Genomic DNA, 14,381 nt, shown 5'->3' with positions numbered 1-14,381 from the left:
ATTTAAACTTAGGTTTCCAATCTCTACATCTGTAAATAAAATATATGTTTTATTTTATTTCACTTTAAGGCTGGACACTCACTTAATTTTGAATTTCAGATACATAAAGAATAACTTTTAGTATATGTCCCATGCAATATTTGAGACATATTTATACTGAAAAACATTTAATATTTATATGAAATTCAAATTTAACTGGGAATCCTGCATTTTTATTTGCTAAATCTACCAGTCCTAGAGAACCCAGTGAATGCAGACACCTGATGTGTGTGTGTGTGTATATGTTTGTGGTCCAAAGACAACAAAATTTTGACCATAAGGTTCAAGGTCCGTGGATGTGACAAAAAAGTCACAGTGATCTCCTAAGGGGATTTTCCTAATCGTGATATGAAATGTAGGATGAGCTATCACCTCCCACCCTGTCTCCCACTTATGCATTCATCCCTTTTTAGTAACCTTTCCTCTATTCCTTCCTCTATTCCCTCAGCTAAGTAATAGTGTAGTCTCTGGTTATTCTTTCTCCTATTTAGATGGAAGTATTTCAGAGACTATGCCTGTTTCATTCATCCCTATGTTCCTCTGCCTAGAAGGACAGTTAAATTTCATTAAGTGAATGAAAATCCAGAGATGATATGACAATGACACAACAAGTTATAGTGAAGAATGAGACAAAAAACACACAAGAGGTCTCACTCAGGTTTTTATACTTTGCCTTAGTTCCCACATCTTTTAATTAGCTAATTGCATCTGCCTCAAAGGAATATATTGAGAAAAAAATGTATATCTATATCTATGTCTATGTCTATGCTTATATCTATCTCTAGGCCTATCTATATTCTAGATAGTGTGCATGTGTGCATGTGTGTGTCTTTCTGTGGGTGTTTGTGTGAGTGAAAGCAACTGATGACGTTAGATTTGCTAAATCAATGTCAGTTCTTTCCATTTTCTTTTATGTTAAAAACTATGGCTGTTTGGGCTCTGCTTTTCCTTTTTGCTGTTTTATCAGGGGAAGGGTAATGCCTTGCCTAGGAAGGATTGTGAAGGCCAGGAATATGGCAAGCAAATTGCTAAGCCTTCCAGAATACATGCCCTTGGTAGCTAAGGGACTTGATCACAGATTCAGGCAAATCTTGCCTTGCAGAGGGCCTCTGAAAATAGGGTGTTAATTATCTGACAAAATCTCTACACCTTTTCCCTCGGAGTTCCCGGAGTTTCAGACAGTTTGGAAGTGGGTGGTGATGAGATATTGCAGTTGACCGTTGTCTTTCACGGGGTACACCTGATGTGTGAGTCTGGAGTCAATTAAAACCCTAGAACTACATGGCAAGACCCAGGGAATTTGTACCAATATGAGACTCCCTGCATCATCTGACAAATGACTAGGGAGTTAATAATAACATCTTCTAATGCATTGCTTTTTATTTGGAGAGGATTGCTTTTTCAAGGAGTTCAAAGTCATTCACCAGCTACATGCCGTCAAAATAAGACTGGGTATTAAAAGCAAACCCTAGGGCACCATTACTGATTGGTTGGAATGTAAAAAACCCAAAGGTCATGAGTACCCAAAGTAAAGCTCTCAAGGCAGGTATGGTGTTCTCCCTGATTCACGCGCATCTGTGTCACTGGGAAGTGATAGTAGTTAAACTCTTAAGTGTATACAGCGTGGACCCATTAAAGTTGCTATGGGAACATTGTTTTCTTGTTTGGTTGGGGCCAGAGCATGGTGAAATCCATGGACCAACTGTGTCAGTTCTCTATGACATATCACACTCTCTTTATAAGGGAAAGAAAAGACACAACTGCAGATTTGTCCTGAAGGTTTGTACATGTGAGACCAGAGTTGCCTTAACATCAAGAAGAATGTGATTGGGGAGTGAAAGATCAAAACAGAAGAACATGGTCAGAAATTCATCCAGATATATAGTTTTCCTACCTTTCCTTGCTTCACCTGAGGATTTAAAATCCATGAAGTCATTAAAAACCATGTGAACCCCTAAGTCCAGGCCTTTCGCAAACTTCTGGAATTAAAGCTAGATTTATTAAACTGGGCATTTGTTTCAAACCTACTCAATCTAGATCAACAGCTAAGTTTGTCATGGCTTCTCCATTGATGAGAACTCCTTTTAGAGATCAAGTTGGTGGCTCTTAATCCCAGAAGAATAATGACAGACCCAAGATATTAAAACCTAGATTGTTGAAACAAGAAAAAATAAGCACAAGTGTTCATTCAAACACAGAAATAGAAGGCAATTCCATAGGATTGAAGAAAGATAACCTTAGAAGTATTGCAGAATAAATAAATTAATGAATAAATCCACAAGGTGCAATGTGGTGAAATTTTAGGTCATTAAAGAAAATGCCAAATACTTCTTGGAGGTGGAGAATGTGGGGTGGACCGAGGGCTTAGAAAGGGATTTGAATCAGGTAAACAAAAGACTTCTCAGCAACAGCAATGGATGTTGCAGGTAATGGAGCAGTGTTCTCAAAGGTCAGAGAGACAATTAGCTTTGAATATGTGAGAGGGTAAAAATCAACAGATTTTCTGGTGTGCAAAGATTTGGAAGTTCACTGAGTGCAGATCCCCTTGGAATGAATTACAAGTGAGGGAGGAAATAAACCCAAGGGGAAGAAGTAAGATGAAAGAAGCCATGGTAAGTAAACAAAACAAAACAAAGTCAACAAAAAACAGAAAACAAGCACAGCAAAAACAAAACAAAAAACAAAACACTAGTTTAAAATTCAGGTAAGTATTGATTTCTCAAAAATATTTTCTAACTAAAATATACCAGATTTATTCCAATATGTGATGTATTGTAACTGAGTACGGGGGCAGTTAGAATTTAAAGCATTCTGAGATTCTTGTCTTAGGTAGGGAATATATAGATGCTGATCAGCTCTAAAATTTTTCAAAACAACTCTTGTTAACTATGTTTATCAAAAGAAGTGGGCAACAATTAGAAAAACAGATCAACAGTGTAAACCCCCAAATCACTAAAGAGTGAAGTAGGGAAAAGCAGAGCAAAGAAAACCCAATCAGTCTACCAGAAGACGGGCAAGAACAAAGCATGAGGACAGGACAAGAAAAAACAGTAAATACATATTGACATGAATCACTAAACCCTAGGTGCATTAATTTCAGTTGTTAAAAGATGGTGATTCTTGGATTGAGAAATATAACCCAGTCCTGCACTCTGCCATTTGCCAGAGGAACATGAAATCAAGATAATAAATGAAGGTTCGTGATAAAGAGATGTCGTTTCTTCTGAACACAGAATAGAGTGCATTGGGGAAGGGGCAGAGAGTAGGACAATGTACAGATTATGGAGGGCTCTTTAAGGAGTATAAGAAACTTGGAATTTATCCTGAAGGGAAATGGGCAATAAGGAAAAGAAGTTAGTGACTTAATGAGATTTACATTCAAGAAAGATGACTAGGGCAGCTGGGAGAGTTTGTGGAGGGCAGGTCAAGTTTGTGGTAGGGGATCACTTAGGAGACTATTGAAGGAATTCATGCATGGAGTGATAAGAAGCTGGACCACGTTTTAGTGGGGGGGGTGGAGAAAGGGTGGTGTGTATTATTGATTTTAAGAAGGCAGAATCAATAAAACTTGGGGCTGATGGGGAGTGGGAGGACTGCCTGACAGTGCGCAAGTTTCTGAAGCGATCAAGTGAATGGCTGGATGGCATCATTCACCAACACAGGAAACATGGGGGGAAGATTGAAGGAGGAGTGAGAGAATGGGTCTGTATCTGAGTACAGTGGGAATAGATGTTCAGTGACAATGGATCCCAGGCTACAGAATAGGGTTGGGTATGCAGATCTTGGAGCCACCATCCCACTGGTGGAAGGGACCATCCTTCATTCATAAACGCAGCTTGGACTATCGAGCTAGACTTACCCATAGACTCTTTAGAGCCATCATGTGAGAGGCTAGAACTCTGACATGAGTCCCAACTCTCTCCTTTTACATTCAGTAGTGGGGACAGACTAATGAAAATAATCACATCTTCCTAAATCCAATTAGGAACTTTGAAAGCTTGACTAAGCAAAGATCAGCGCCTTCCTCCCCCGTCTCTGAATTCTTGTCCCTGTGCAGTCACGGGGACAGTGTAGGTGAGAGGGGAATGGGATGGCTCTCGATGCCTTCTAGCATTAAATGAAGCATTAATAGTGAGACGTTTATGAAAATTAAGAAGTCCCTTGTTGCTCTCTGAAGAAAAGCAGCCCAGTGGGTGAAATGGTTGCTAATTATTCTCATATTCAAACATTAGCTGAATGTGATAATGACTTCATGGGTTACAAGTGACAAACCCTTTCCTGCTCTTTCCCCAGCAAAGGACACCCCCCTCCCACATGCAAAATTAGACACCCTGGAAGTTGAGGTGCATCACAATGTGGTCTGCTCAGAAAGCCCCACGACCACCGATGGAAACAGAACCGACAAAGTCCAGAAGTTCCTCATTTGCATTTGTCAGATGTTGAAGGGTTTCCTAGACTCCCTTCTTCATGCTTAGGCTCCTGGGAAACATCTATATTTGCAGGGCTCACAAGGCTGCAAATCTGACTACTTCCCAGGTCTAACCAGGCCCCCACACCTGGCAGGGGGAGATTTGGATGGAACCCAGTGACTCTGTTTTCAAGTCTCTGGAACTCCACTGTATTTTCTGAAATGTGAAACTGTTCATTGGAAAGGCTTTGCAAAGAAGGTGAGTTTTGAGCCACCATGTGAAGGAGGAATGGACATTTTCCAAGAGAAGATGGCATCAGGTTCTGCCTTTAGGAAGAATGGAGCACACCCTCCCTCGGGCCTCCGCTGCACTATGCAATTTCTTTCATTACAATTCTGGGATCTGCGCTGGATTTATTGTTCAAATGCCTGTATCCCTGATACCTAGCGAAGCACATGGTTTGTAATAGGTCCATGGTATAAAGTCCTATATGGCATAAAGTAATGTAAGAAATGCAGCAGAAAAGATGGAAAAGTCAACTTTTATCCAAAGTATCCATTAGATTTTGAAACATTAGTTTTATTATGAAGTTTATACTTTAAAAATTAAGATACAGCCTGAGAAAACTCAGAATTTGGAACCTCCTGGGTAGAGTAAAGCAATTTATTTGAATTTCCAGTTACTGACATAGATAAAAGAATGGATGTTGTTGCCAAGGGAAGTAACTAATTGGGGTAGGGGATGTGGGAAGAGAGGAAGACCTGGTCAATAGGGTTGTAGCTCTAATTCCATCACTAATTTTCTTTTTTTTTTTTTTTTTTTAAGACAACAAGGTTTTCCCCAGTGGATTCTAGTGTCTGGACAGCCAGAGGGATGGTCATCTTGAGCGCTTTGCATGAGGCATATGGTTTCCCTGGGAAGATTTGAATCCCAAAGAAAGAGCACTGGGGCCCATTAGGCTCCTTTAACATGAGTGGGGTGAGGTCAGAAGGAGGGCATTTGGGAGGGCAGCAGTGTTGGGTCCAGATGTTGGTTCTTCTTTTCCCAGGTGAGAAGGAGATCACAGCTTCTCAGAAGTATGTGGAGAGCACAGACCTATTCAGCTCTGTGCATGACCCCAGCCAAGCCTTTTCCTTCTACTGCAGTGGGAGGTGGGGCCTGCGGCTTCTGTCAACAGGCGTGACTTGGGGCCAGGCAGAGCTGAGGAGGAGGAGGATGGCAGCTAGAAGGTAAGGAGCTTTCACGCTGTGCCAGTCATCGCTCTAAGCACTTTATATGGATGATTTCATCTAACCCACAAAGAAGTCCAAGGAGGGAGACACAACTACTAGACCTTTTTAAGAGGTGAGGAAACAGACTTACATAGAGATTTGCTACAGTATTTAAGCAGAAGGAGGACGTGTCCCTTAGCTGGGGTCTATGAGCTGGGAGCTCCATTTCAACATTTTATGTGAGAAATAATGTTTTCAGGTCAGTGGAAGAAGTCTGTCGTAATACCTCATCAGACCAAGGGGGCTGAGATGGGAAGTGGGAACCAGATTGAGGAGCTGGGGAGGTGGGAGGGTGGAGAGCATGGCAGTGGCCTCAGGGCAGGACCCACACGGTGAACGGGCAGGGGATCTGGGTGGATGTTGAAGCCGGGCAACCCACAGCATAGTTCTGTTTACAAAACCCTTAGCAGTGAGTTTCTGGAAAGTTATAATGTCTTTTGAAAGAGCTTGGAATGGAATGGATCATTTGATTCTAAGAATGAGTAAAGCACAAGGGAGATGCAGCCAATGCTTTTTAAGTTCCAGTGAGATGGCTCTGGCATAGAAAAGGGGCTTTGGAGGCAACAGGGAAAAGGATGTATAATGGACTGAGAAGGGTCTTTAGTTAGGAAGACAAAACCCTGCATTCCAACTTGACCTGACATCGGTGTTTGACCTTGGATGAGTAACTATCCCTGTTGAACCCCTTCTTGGCTCATTTTTACATGGGGACCATAAGGCTGACATTAGGCTGTAGGGAGAATCCTATGGGATAAACTAGGCAAAATACATAAGGTTTTTGCTCCCCTCATCCAGCCTGGCTTTTCCTGGAAACAAACACCTTGGCTGCCAGAGTGAAAAAAGAGGAGCCAAGAGGACCCTTTTCAGGAACACAGATTGAAACCTTTAGTTTCCCCCAGAAGTATCTGTAATTGGAAAGGACCCCAGCACTGTTGTTGGGACGTGTGCAATTTTTAGTTGGTACACAGCCAGTGAAAATCCCTTTATTTAAGGGCTGCTGTGGCTTTTGGTTTTATTATCCCCAGGCTGGCATGACCTGGTACACCCAGGTTCCATTTGAATTGGAAAACAAAATACAAGGAACCACGTTAAACACTTACCTGTTAAGCACTGAAACCTTTCACCCAGGAAGGGAATTGTGTGTTGAGACGAGTCCCCTTTGCTGGGTCAGAGCCCAGCCTTGCTGCATGCCTCACAGCTGCCACCACTGGGAGAAGCAATTTGTCAACTTTATACCTTTCTGCTTTACGGTCTGGTGACTTAATAGGATTTGACCTTCCCTGGATTCCATTTCGGTTGGGTCAGACACAGCACTTCAAATTAAAACTATGGCTCGCAGGCAGGTGAGGAGAAGCTGGTGAGCAGGGACGGGCGCATGACCATGGGAGGGCTGTAGCTTCAGATGCCCACTGAGCTGGCCTGATCAGTCCACATGTTCAAGCTGCCTCCCATCCTGAACTCCAAGTTTCTCCTGAGGCTGTGGGACTCTTGACTTCATCAGGGCACTGCTGCAGACCCCAGAGCCGCCTGAGTCTACCCATCCATCTACTCATTGAAAGGGAACTTCAATTTTCATGCATCATTAGAAAGGAATTCAAAACTAGGAAGAGACATTGCCACTGCTAAGCATTCCTGAGATGACACTGTCCACTTGACCAATATGTATTTAGTGCCACTGAGTGTCAGTCATTGTGGCAGACACCAAAGGGGATGCAAGGATTTCAGCTTTGCTGCCAAGGAAACTGCAGTCCAGAATGAGAAGAAGTCAAGGGCATGGTTTGCTCAAATGTAAGGCAGGAAGTGATAAGACCAAGGAGCAGGGATGCTAAATAATCCCCTGGAGCTCTGAGGTGGAAGAGAGAAAGCTCGGGGGTGGGGGGTGGGGGGGGGTGGGTTGGAGGATAGGTGAGAATCCTGGGAAGCTTTAAAATGGGAGTGCCAGTGGAGCTGAGGCTTTGAAGAAGAGAAGGACTCAGGTTAGCTGGCATCAGGTTGAGGAAAGGTCAGTCGGAGGGGAGAGGGTGGCACGGGCAAAGGTACAGAGGCTTGGTATTGTGGCATGTGCCAGGACTAATGGGTGACCCAGGAAGTCTGGAGACTGAGGTACTGCAGGGAGACCCGACCTTATGGTGGGTATATGGCTAATAAGAAAAACTAAGGCTCTCTGGGAGATTACTATGGACCACTGTGTGAGCTAGTATATATTCTTCACATCCATGTGAGTTGTTACTATTAGTCCCATTTTATGGATGATGAAACTGAGGCCAAAAGAACAAAGCATTGAAGGCCCTTGTCTAAACACAGCTGGCAAGGAACCCAGCTGGGATTGGAGCCTGGCAATCTCTTCCAGAGTGCTTGTATCCTCTCTGTATAAAAATTAAGATTAGTAGGTTCACTTGCAGCCTGCTCAGCAGGAGGGATTGCTAAGGGGAGAGGCGATGAGGAGGTGGGGAGGGCAGGGTGAGCTCTTTTGGAACTGACTTTCTTGAGGCTCATTTCTGGGCAGAGTCTGACTCACTCTGGAGGCTGAGTGGAGGAGGCACAGCTCTCCCAGGCCCTGCTGCCACATCTGCTTGGCTCTTCTCTGACTCCTGATCGTGGGCTTTCGTGGCCGTGGCAGTCTCCAAGTCATGTGCTCTCCCTGAGCATCACCTTCCCCCGCTCCTGCTCCTGCCTCCTGGTTGATGTCTTCCCGCTTTCTCAAAACTAAGGCATCACTGGGATCCAGGTGGGAAGTCGGAAGGGATTGCCATGGGGCTTGAGTAAAGGCCAGATGGGGAAGCTGGGGTAAGTGTCCTCTGGCAGACCTGGTGGCTGCCATCTGCTCATTGTGGCCAGAGAGGCGTCCTAAGTGTTCACTCGAAAAGGCACAGGGTCGTCTTATCATGTGTGCTTGGAATAATGGGCGTCAGTGAGGGGTCCCACATCTGCTCCTGCCCACTGCAGGCGGGTTTTCATCTCACCCAAGAAATACTAAAAGGAAATAGCATTAGTTTCTGGTTAGGTCAACTTTGGGGACACTGTCCTTCAGAAGTAAAATTACAAGTACAGAAGGGTTTTGTTATAAATGTTTACTGCAGCATTGCATGAGTTAAACAAACAAAAATAAATAAAAATAAATAAACCTAGAAACAACTAGAATGCCATTATCAGGGGAATAATTGAATAAATTGTGGCATTTGGGTGCATTTGCACAGAAGTAAATCATGAAGCTACTTAGATGAAAGAAAAACGTCAATGCACATTAACCCAAAATATGTCAAGGAAAACACTATCAGTGAAATCAAAGGAAAGTGTAAAATAATGTACATTGTATGCTACTAGTTACTGTGAAAAGAAAAAAAAAAGGATGAAGAGAAAAATGAAACCTGTCTGGGTGTGTATGTCTGTGATGAGAGCCAGAAACAGATATAGAAAGATAAAAATGGTGTACATTTATCTTAGAGTACTTGTTTGAAGGGAAGGATGATTTTATCCTTTATGCTCATTTTTAACTTGCATTCCTTTTGTAATTATCATGCATTTCTTTTGTAATTAAATACCGAATAAACTAAGCATTGTTCATGCATAAAATTAAAGAAGGAAACAAAAGTGGAGTTAAAGTTATAGAGGACATTGAATACCAGAATATAGCTTTTGTGCTTCTTACTGTGCACCAGGATTTTCAAATGCAGATTCCATGTGACATGAATCCTATGGAATACTGCTAAAATAATTTTTAATAACAGAATGTTGGAAATGCTGCCTATGTATTATATCTATGGAGCTTCACAATACACATTGCTTACCAAAAGCTTATCAAAGGCACTGAGAAGTCCTGTAGCTAAATTTTTTTTCTCAAGTCTGTTTATCTAGTTTTCCTGATGGATATTTAAGAAAATCTCTTTTTGCGTTACACTTAGTTTATGGAACACTATAAAATCCTTGAGAAGAAAATCCTTGAGGGTATTGGGAAGCTACTGGAGGTTTTGGAGCAAGGAATAAGACCTGAACTGATCTTCATGGGACTGTGCATCAAGTGGCAACTGGTTGGGAAAAAAAGAAATTGCAGGCAAAGGGAACCAACTATGAGCATTTCCCAGAAGTTCTTGGAAGAGGTGACAGCAGTTTGAGAGAGAGGACAAAGCTGTGGTGGTGGATAACCAGGACAGCTGTGACATTGCAACCAAAAAGCCAAAAGGACTTGGCAAACAACGAGGTAAGGAAAGCATCAAGAAAAGGTGCAAAGAGCTTATATGCTAGGCAGCTGGGTGTTTGGTGTTGCTTTGAAATGAGCAATGCCGGAGGTTTGGGGTTTATGAGATTTGGGGTATAGGAGGAAGATGATCATGAGTTGAATTTGAGGAGCTGGAGTGAATGTCCAGTACATGTTTGGATGTGTAAGGGCATAGTAAAACAGCTCTTCTGCAACTATATGAATGCATTGCTTATAAGGAAGGAGGTTGTTGGCATTATTGGGCTGAATGTTCATCTGATCGTCCACCTGAGGCCATGAGGCGATGAGGTAGGACCGGGGTCCACTTAAGGGAGACAGGCACCCCAGTGGAAGGTTCAGTCCCTCAGAATGAAAACAGAATCTTACTAAAGTCAGCCTTTGACAGAGCAGGGGAAGGAAACTCTCGTCTTTTTCTGAGACTTACTCTCTTCTGTGTGAACTTCTGAGAGGGCAAACGTTGAGTTGTGGGCTCCTGGTTAATGTGATTTCAAAGGCACTCATGTACTGGAGGCAAACCCAGGACTAGAAAGGGGGTGCCATAAAAACACTGGAGATCAAGTCAAAGCTTGTAAGTCAGATGCTCTGATTTCTGACTTCCACATGCTCTGGGCTTATTTCTCTTCTGTTGTTCCTATATCCTCAATCAATTGGCCTTGACTGGTCCAGCTCTATTTCAATAATTAAGGAGAGGGTCTTGTGTCCATGGTTGGGCCAGAGAGTGTAAAGGGGAACCAGCGCCTCCTGAGGCCAGTGTGGAGGTGGTGAGAAGCCTCTTAGGGGCAGCATGAATTTCAGGGGACTGGTTTGGTGAGGTGAGGTCCAACCACTCCTCCCCATGTGGACATTCTTCCTTTTTTCAACCTTGGACATTGTGGGTGAGATTTTATTTAGAGAGACTCAGGGATGACCTAGGGCATGTGGAGTTGTGTGAAATGGTTTATTCCTCTGCTCATTAACCACCTTTAGGCCATGATCAATTGACGACTCTGGGTAACGAGAAAAGACCCTAAGGGATTCTCCCAACCTGCTCAACAATAACCACGAAGATGCCCTGACCCCCTGGTTCACCGATGGGTTGACGAGGTTTGCATTCACACCCCGCGAAGAATTGTTTTGTGGCAGGAAGAAGGGCCAGTGTTACACCATTAACTCCAAGAGGGTCAAATGTAGGCGACCAACCAAGGCACCTCCCATGCCCGCAGTCACTGCATAAAATAAAGATGCCACCGTGTAGGATGCTGGGAAACCGAAGCGAGCACCACCTTGCTAGCTTTGTCGGGAAGTGGCTTTGTTACAAAGCAAGATCGATGGGATTGATTTGAAGATGGGATATCAGGTTGCCAGTGGGCTCGTGCTTAGCATCAGAAAAATCTGGCTGAGATTTTTGGACCTTCTGGTAACTCTCGGTCCAAATCTAGTTAAGAGCTGCCCAGGGCTTTTTTTCTTCCCCCATGAAAAAGACACCATGGATTATGTTGCTCAGTTAGAGCGTAGTGCCCTAAGTGAGCCCTGAAAGCCTCTGTGCCCTGACCCTCCATTTCACTGGGGAAATTATGGCTGAGAATGGGAACCATTTTTGCTCTGAGATCCAATAGATGGTTTGTAGCAGAACCAGGAGTCTTGGCTTCCCAGGGAGTGATATTCAGTCATAATGCAAGCATCTCCTCAATTGAATGTAAAGACAAAGAATGAAAGTCTACGAAGTGCTGGGTATGATAAGTCCAGGAGGAAAAAAAGACAGGAATTCCGTGTTCTCTGCTGCAAGCTCTTATGATGACTTGAGGAACCAGATGCTTGACCTCACATGATAGGGCAATCCGTATGCAAGAACATACACGCCGTGAAGAAAGGGGGTTAGTCTTGTGGGTCCACTGCTCTATCCCTGGGGCCTGACACAGCACCTGGTATATGGTAGGTGATGCGTAAATACTGGTGAAAGAATGATGATTACAGGCTTGTACAAGATGTTCTTATGACGTGTGAATGTGTCTCCTTCTGCCAACAAAGTCACAGGGATTTGGAGAAAGCTTAAGACTAGGCTGTTTGTGAGATGGACTTGGACGAGTAAGAAGTTTACCAATGAAATACAGAGGGAAGTAGATCTAGGGAGAAGGGTGGCCCCACGAGGGGTGCGGGGCTGGAATGCATACCGAGTTCCCAGGATGGGGGCGTGCTCAGCCCACCTGTGTTTAGACTGGAGCCACAGGAGAAGAGGCCGGGTCATAAAAGGTCACCCAGCCCAGTAAAGGAGTTGAAATTTTATTTTGTTTGGCCATGGGAAGAACCAGAAGGAGACTTCCTGCTACTGTAAGCCACTTCTGACCTGTGGAGAGGGGTTTAAAAAAAAAAATCTTGCTTGTGTCTGTGACGTTTGCTTTCTCTGAGGTTGCAGATGTTTCAGATGAGATGTCAAACCAGTGAAGACTAAAGTATCTCCTCGAGCCTGTGGCAGATGCAGTCTGCTCTGGTGCCCGTGGTCCCCTCAGCCCCTTGGGAGCCAGGCAGCCCCTGCATTCCGGCAGTGTTTGCGGGACGCTCAGCAAGTGTTAAATGCCAGATTTCAGGGAGATGCATGAGGTGTGAGGACAAATGACCTTTGCAGTGGATGCAGGGGAAGGGTGTCTTATGGCAAAGAAAGGTGGATGTCTTAAAAAGTTACATAGCTTTGTCTGGGGTAGCCTGGAACAGTGAGTGTTGCAGGCGAGTCGGGAGTACTGGAGATAAATGGGCTTAAATTGGCTTGAACTTAAATTTGGACCCTGTCACTGACTAACTAGATGACTGGGGAGATTGCTTAACCTCTCTGAACCTCAGTTTCCTCATCTGAAAAATGGGTCATTGTGCAAATGAACTGAGGTGTTTATGAAAATGCTTGCTAGAGGGTGCTGAGCTCTGCCTCCTTCCTCTCCTGTCTCCAGCAAGGGGGTTTTATCCTGTGGGGCACGCAGAGAGGAAGGCTTTGTATCCTTGGCTGTTAAAAGCTTAATCACCCAGGCAGGATGCGGTCCTCGGAAGCCTGAGCTGGACAGGGTGGAGGCCGAGGACAGTCTGGGTGCTGGGCAGTGGGTGCTCAGAACAGAGGGGTGGGGTGGTGCCAGAAGACCTTGGGGCCCCCGAGGGTGCTAAGAATTTTGGCATTTGAGAACTGAAAAAAACAAACAAAAAAAAAATATGGAGGAAGAAGCTTTTAGAGCAAAGGGTATTCCAGTTTTATTGCAGTATAAGGTATTTTGGGGGTGTGATAGGTTGAGGGAGAGAGGGGGATGGTATAACTCCAGAGGTATTAGGGGTGATTTTGGAGGTTCCAGGATCCTGAGACCCAGAAAATCTCTAGCAGAGAAGAGGGAAGGAGGAAAGGAGCTTCCCTGACCCTTTCCTGTTTTTTTCCTCTCAGCCCTGGGGCTCAGCCTTCCCGAAGCTTGGGGGTCCTCAACAGAAGGTCCCCGTGAGACCCTCGGCCCTGGGCCTTCTCTAGATGAAGGCATTGGCTGTGTGGAAGGGACAGCTGAGAGCATCCTCCCCTCCAGCACCTTCTCCTTTGTGACAATGCAAAGGACTGTCCTGCAGACACACATCCACACACACATTTTCTGGGGCTGGGCCACATGTGCCCCCCATCAGCCTACTTGGGGGGAGGCACCCTGACATCTTCCCATGTGTCCCAAAGGCAGTTTCTCCTCTGCCTGTCCTGGGGTCTGGCCTGTGTGGTCACCAACTCCTGCCTGGAAGAAGACTGGGCCTGATTCCCAGTGGAAAACCAGCTCTGACATTTAATTATTTTTTATTCAATTTTATTGAGATATATTCATATACCATACAATCATCCAAAGTGTACAATCAATTGTTCACAGTAACATCTTATAGTTGTGCATTCATCACCCCAATCTATTTTTTGAACATTTTCCTTGTACCAGAAAAAGTGAAAATAAGAATAAAAAATAAAAATAAACAAGAACAACCAAAACACCCCCCACCCTATTTTTCATTTAGTTTTTGTCCCCATTATTCTACTCATCCATCCATACACTGGATAAAGGGAGTGTGATCCATAGGCTTTCACAATCAAACTGTCTGACATTTAATTTAAAAGCAAAGATGCTACTTGGTAAAAATTTGCTAAGTTATAGCTCAGCTTGTCCTGCAGACAGAGCCTCTTTCCAAAGAGGGAGAGGGTTCTGTGAATGTAAATACAAAGAATTGTTGGATAAAATACAGATGCTCACTTAAATTTGAATTTCATGTAAATAACAATTTTTAGTATAAGTACACACCAAATATTGCATGGGGTATACTTATACTAAAAAATGTTCTTCATTAATAAGTAATACATTGATTACTTAACAGTGGGGACATGTAAATCAAGAGACACTATCCTGACTAGACATATGACCCAACTGGTCCTGTTACAGATGGGTAAGGTAAGGGTCAAATAAGGGAATTGACTCA

The sequence above is a fragment of the Choloepus didactylus genome, chromosome 22 (genome assembly GCF_015220235.1).
Source record: "Choloepus didactylus isolate mChoDid1 chromosome 22, mChoDid1.pri, whole genome shotgun sequence".
Classification (NCBI taxonomy): Eukaryota; Metazoa; Chordata; class Mammalia; order Pilosa; family Megalonychidae; genus Choloepus; species Choloepus didactylus.
The sequence above is the reverse complement of the archived record's forward strand: the minus strand, read 5'-3'. Positions refer to the sequence as shown.